This window comes from Plectropomus leopardus, chromosome 18, assembly GCF_008729295.1.
Source record: "Plectropomus leopardus isolate mb chromosome 18, YSFRI_Pleo_2.0, whole genome shotgun sequence".
In the NCBI taxonomy this organism is placed as follows: Eukaryota; Metazoa; Chordata; class Actinopteri; order Perciformes; family Serranidae; genus Plectropomus; species Plectropomus leopardus.
In genome coordinates this window covers 13964837-13970836 of record NC_056480.1, presented here as the reverse complement: position 1 = coordinate 13970836, position 6000 = coordinate 13964837, and positions in this window count along the sequence as shown.

The following is a 6000-nucleotide window of genomic DNA, read 5'->3' as shown; positions in this document are numbered from 1 at the left end:
TTCACCACGTTATCACTCCCTGCTGCTCGTCTTTTATCACAATAACCAAAATAAGCCTTAGCTACAGGGATTTCTGGCAAAATACCTTGGATCAGCTGAATTTAATTAGCAATGTCTTAAATATCCCCTAATCTCCATAAATAAGTACATGTTTTATGGATGCCTTATTCATAATTTATCTTCCCCTCCAAGTCCAAGGGGGGGAGGGAGTACAAGTACTAAGCAATCCTCATCAAGAATTAACAATGGGCTCATCTGATCATGTTATTGACCCCACACAAAGCTGATTACTTCCCCCGGATGCCTTCTCATTTCCACTAAGTCGTGTATTGTGTGAAAAACATGAGAAGTGAAATGGAGCGGATGTGATAGGGTCACAGGATCAAACATTGAGACGGGAACAAAAGCAGGTGCCATTAAACTGTCAGCAGCTCGAAGTGCCAGGTAGTGTATATTAAAGCCATTTTAATGTGATGCTTTTTGTTTAAAATTGTGGGAACAAATTATGGCAGTTAGTTTCCACAGTTAACACAATAAAACTACAGTCTCCTTAAGAAATTTTTAGGGGTGTGTATCTGCAACAAAACAGCATTAAAATGACAGCGATATATTGGCTAACTTCTTAGCCGATAATAGGACTTTGAGAGGAGGGAACTGGAGGTGCTAAAATGGATCTTCAGGTTATAGGACTCATTCCCAGGGTCATGTACTGAGCGCAGTGTTGGGTGCACATATCATCCTCATAAACTCATATAGTGATGTGTGGTACTTTAATATTTAATGATAATACTGCGCATGTTGAACAATGCTAATGCAGTGAAATGTCGCCCAGGGTTGAACACGATAGTGCAAAGAGAGGAAAAGTGACGTGTAAAAATTTGTTTTTAATAGGTGGATTAATTTTTTTTCTTCAAAATTCATGCAGAATTAGGCCAGGATCAGTGTCTGCGCATCAATTTAGCCAAATCTTTGAATCAGTTTTGAAATAAATATAACTTAAACTAAACATCCCAATCTGGAATACTCTGTATCAAGCTGCATCTGAATTTGGATTTAAGTTGATTCTTGACTTGCTAACCTTGTGCTGTGTGGTTCTTTTCTCAAACGACATCTAACAGATAATAAAATATGTCTTTCCTGAAAGATTCAACTTTAATTTTTTCTGACATCGAAAGATTGTAAAATTATCGAAGCAGAAACAAGGGGTTTTTCGCTCTTCCCAACAGGCTTTATTTGGACGCACCGGTGAATGCAGCGTGTCAGTGTTGCGTTAGATTGGCATGCGTGTCTGATAAATGCCACACATTACTGTCATAGATAATCTAACTGGTGCTATCATCTAAATAGCCCAAACTCCTCTACCTATGGGATACATAGGTAGAAACAGGTGCATTATCCTCCTGATGTAAAAATGTGCCAAAACTGCCACAAAGATCAGCCACTTGAGATCTCGGCTATTAAAATGACGGGGCAGAGTGCCTCTGTCGCTATGGCAACATGGCTTTAGAAACTGTCTTGTTTGTGAAGCTATTTTTCAATCCGGCAGTGAAGTGGGATGTAGCGGTTTGTATGGTGCCTCCCTGTCGAGTGCTTATTACCTGACTGAATGAACAGCCCTGACCGTGTCAGAGATGTCACAGAGAGCAAGGCCTGCTGGGTCACGGCATTGTGTGACAGCAATGAACCCATTCAAAAGTTTGATGGCAGACACTATGAGCATGCCCTTTAGATCTGTAACTACTGATGGCTAGTGATGCTGTTAACAATTATATATGTGAGAAAAATAAGTTAAATATGTAGGATAAAAACTGTGCGATGACTTGTTGCCTTCAGACATTTTTGAATGTGAATATTAAGGTATAGATGTGGAGGACAGTTTACTATTGGTAAATGTCTATTTAAAATTGCATGATTGAATGTATGTACAGTCTAGTATTTTATGTATCTAGCTGTCTTGTAGGTTGTTTTTGCTCTTGCTTTGTTGTTGTTTTTATGTCTACCTGCCCAGGGAAAACAGATGCAAATTAGCTGCTAGCTAACTCAGGTGCAATTACTTTTAATTGAGCACTGTCCCTGCAAAAATAAACAATAATTTAAGTAAAAAAACAACAATGCTGTTGAGTGTCTCAAATTTATTTTTTGGCGCTTTGAGCAACACAAGCCGAGTCCCATTTAGTTCCATTATAATGGAGAGAAGGCAAACATCTGTACAGCCCATACCTGCAACACTCGGCAACTCCCACCAAAACAATATAGATTGATAAATAGCACTAAGACGAAAAATAGGCATTTTTGATTTAGGGGTGAACTGCCCCTTTGGCTGTTTTAGAATATTTGATATTATTAAAGGCAACTTTCTTTAGGGACAATATGTTTTCTTTGTAAGCAGACTGACTGGCTATCAGACATTATTGCTGTCTTTTTTTTGGGCTTTTTTTTTGCCTTTATTTGATAGGATATAGCGTACCTATGAGAGGGAGAGAGAGAGGGGACAACATGCAGCAAAGGGCCGAGGCCAGAGCCGCTGCGGCGAGGACTCAGCCTCTATACATGGGCCGCTCGGTCTATCCACTGAGCCGCAGACGCCCCATTATTGCTGTCTTTTGAACACCATAGTTTCAGCATGGTTTCCTTTTATTAAGAAACACTTCAAACAACCTGTTTTATGATATCCAATAATGCAGACAACATGTGAACATATATGGGTAGGAGGATTCAGGTTTCAGCTATATATACATATATATATGTGTATATTTACACACAATATGTAGAATTTCAATACTTTGCACTGCTGCATGAGTTGGACCTGAATCAATTAAAAACACTACTAAATACCCATATATATATTGCTTTTCCAGCTGAAACAAATGGGTGATTGGGGGTGTTTAATTACTCTTTAAAATTAACTGAATGATAATAATATGACTGATGTAGGTGCGCTTACCTGTGCCTTCCAGACTTGACACTCCTGGACAGACACGAGGTGTCATACTCTGTATCCATCTTCATTATCAGCCTTTCTTGTCCTTCCTGACTTGAATGAATCTGTGGTCTGGGTGCTGGCGGAGGGATGAAGACTGATACAGTGGGGGCTCCACTTCGCAAAAGGAGGCTAAAAGTTTCACTGGCCGGAGTGGCCGGCCCCGGAGGACGCCTGCTGCACAGATCCGCTCACAGGAGGGTTGCTCCAACAGAAGTCCATTATCAAAAAACAGGACTTAATGCTGCAAGACAATGAAACATTATATCAGTCAGCTTCATTAATCAAGTGTGTACACAAACACATTCAGAGAAAGTAAGATAAGATAAATCATCTGCGCACAGCAATAAAAGTCCAAGTGGGACATTAATAGAGAGCAATAACTCATAATATATTAAAATAAATGAAATCAAAGCATTGGCTTACTGGGGGCTGTCGCAATGCATGTGGCTCATCTGGCTCATGCTGGTGAACTGACGCTCCAGCACCAGGTGTAATTGCATTGGCAGCATCAAGCTGAAGCATTCTTTTGAGCATGTCCACAAATATGGGCCGATCACTGCGTTCTGCTGTTGTATCTGCAGGATTTGTAGCGTTGATGACCTGGACCTGGAACATGAGTCAACAAACAGACGTCAGGCGAATCTGTAATCACCACCAGGAAAAATTCCCCGCCTGACGATATCTGAGTGTATTCTATGTATGCTTTGGAAGTCAGTGCATGTTTGAGTATTTTTACTGGTGATTATTAAAAAGAATACCTACATTCAAGAGGGCGTCCAGGCACTTGAACTTAGAGCTCCTGGTTTCCACTTCCACTGGTTCCCATCCTGTCTCCATGTGGTAATGTTCTGGTGTGTGCAAAGACAAAAGACAAAACGCACTATATACATTCAGAGTCCAGTCAACCTACACAAACACACAGACAGAAACAAAACATTTTACATCATGATAGAAATGTGAGAATGAAAGAGGAACATTTAAAACCATCAGGTGGTTATAGGAATGAACATTTTGTTTTACAACACAGACGTACACTATAAAGAAGACAGAAATGTTAGGCCGTACAGCAGGCCAGTCTGAGCAGTGGTGAAGCAGCAACTACCTTGAGTTTAAAGGCACTGATGGTGGAGTCTTCACATCTCTGGATAAAGCTGCGAGTCATGAGCCTAAAGGTAAGCAGGTCGTCTGGTTGAACCCGAGTCTCCGCAATGAACCTCATCTGAAGACACAACACAGTGTTAACCCACAAAAGGGACTCAGGTTGAGGACTTTCAGTGAGCTTCAACTGATCCATTCTCTACAGTCATTTCCACCAGGCAACAACTTCCATGAAAAAAGTACTGCCATGTCTCACATCAGATACTTCTGTACTTATACTTGCTATTTTGAGAGCATTAGTGTATTCATACCAAGAAATGTGGCAAAATACAGTATGACTACTGTGATGTCTTAGGAAGACGGGAGCAGGTGCAGGAAATGAAGACAACCAAACGATGCTTTCCAGCTCAGTGAATTCAGTCTTCTTTAAACAGTAATCTGATTTCTTTGAGACAGATGTTAAAGTAAATAAAACCAGGTATGTCAAACTCCAGTTCACTGTCCTCTGGGTAAAAGCTGGTACACACTTGAGGAAATTATGGCCGATTTTTGGGCCCGATTCGCCCCTTAGTACAACCGGGGGGGCGTTCCCAATTCAGAGCTGGTCGGAACCGATTATCTCCCCATATAATCGTTAAACGTGAGGAGTAATCTAAATAGTGTTACTGACTGTGTCGGAGCCTCTCCGATCTCGAATCGTAAATATCATCCACGTTTACGATAATCAGCTCCGACCAATACTGAGCGGAAACCCGCAACAGCCAATGAGAGCGAGGAGACCGTGAAGCGTCACCAAACGGATATTAAGTACACGTACAGGTCAAGACAGCTTTAACTCACGCTGCGAAATGTACAGTCCAGGCTCACTCCGTCCTCTCAGCCATGACTTGATCCATATTTTTTGTTATGTTTTGGTTTTTCGCTGCAAAACGAGACGCACTCAAGTGCGGCCGGCTGCCGGCGGTGATCCTCCTCCATATTTGTTTTTCTTCTGACGTCACGCTTGATCACGCGAGATTATCTGATATCCGAAGCCTGTGGGATCGCCACTGTGAGTCGTAACTTCACACGGCAAATGTGTGGCGACTTCCCTATAACACATCCGCGGTGTGTGGTCTCATGATCTGGCCGAATCAGTGTGTGTGTGTGTGTGTGTGTTCTGACGATCATAACATTAAAAATCATGTAAATCTGTCATTATGTCTGTGGTCTCCCACATTTAGAGAACTAAAAACTCTTCAGCGCCCTCACTAGAGCAATCAGCTGATTTGTTTCAGCTGGCTGCCTCTCTACTGGCTTATTGTGGGTCTTGTAGTCTATTAGTGGATGCCATGATGGTTTGTAGTCCTTGCTGCCTTTCATGAGATCACATTACCTGGATGGTGCACTCATAATGGTCAAAAAGTTGAGTGTGGAATGTGGATTTTTGCAGCTGACATTATAATGAAATGCTGGCGATAATGTTTGCCTGGTTGCAATTTGCCGAGCAGAAAGAAAGAAGGTCATATCTTGTGATCATCATTTCCAGTAAGTGCGCCACAGCCTTGTTTAAGACAACACAAACCTGTCAAAGTTAGAGCACAATGGAAGTATATACATGGCACACTCTGCAGGCTATACTTCATATCCAATTTCAGACACAGCGCATGTCTCATCCTAACTTTTAGCAAGAGAACAGTGGGAACACGAATAACTGATATATCAAAAAAGTAAAACAAGTATACATTTGCAGAAGTTAAAGAATAGATACAATATAAATAGAGCATACTCATCATATTCAAGTAAGAAACATCAAGGAGGAAACTGCAAGTGGTACCTACCATGCTATATTCATTCATGCTGGGGAAGAGGTTCATTGTGGCAGCCATGCAGCCCAGAGACCACATGTGTATGGTCTCTGTGAAAGGGAGCCCCTGAAT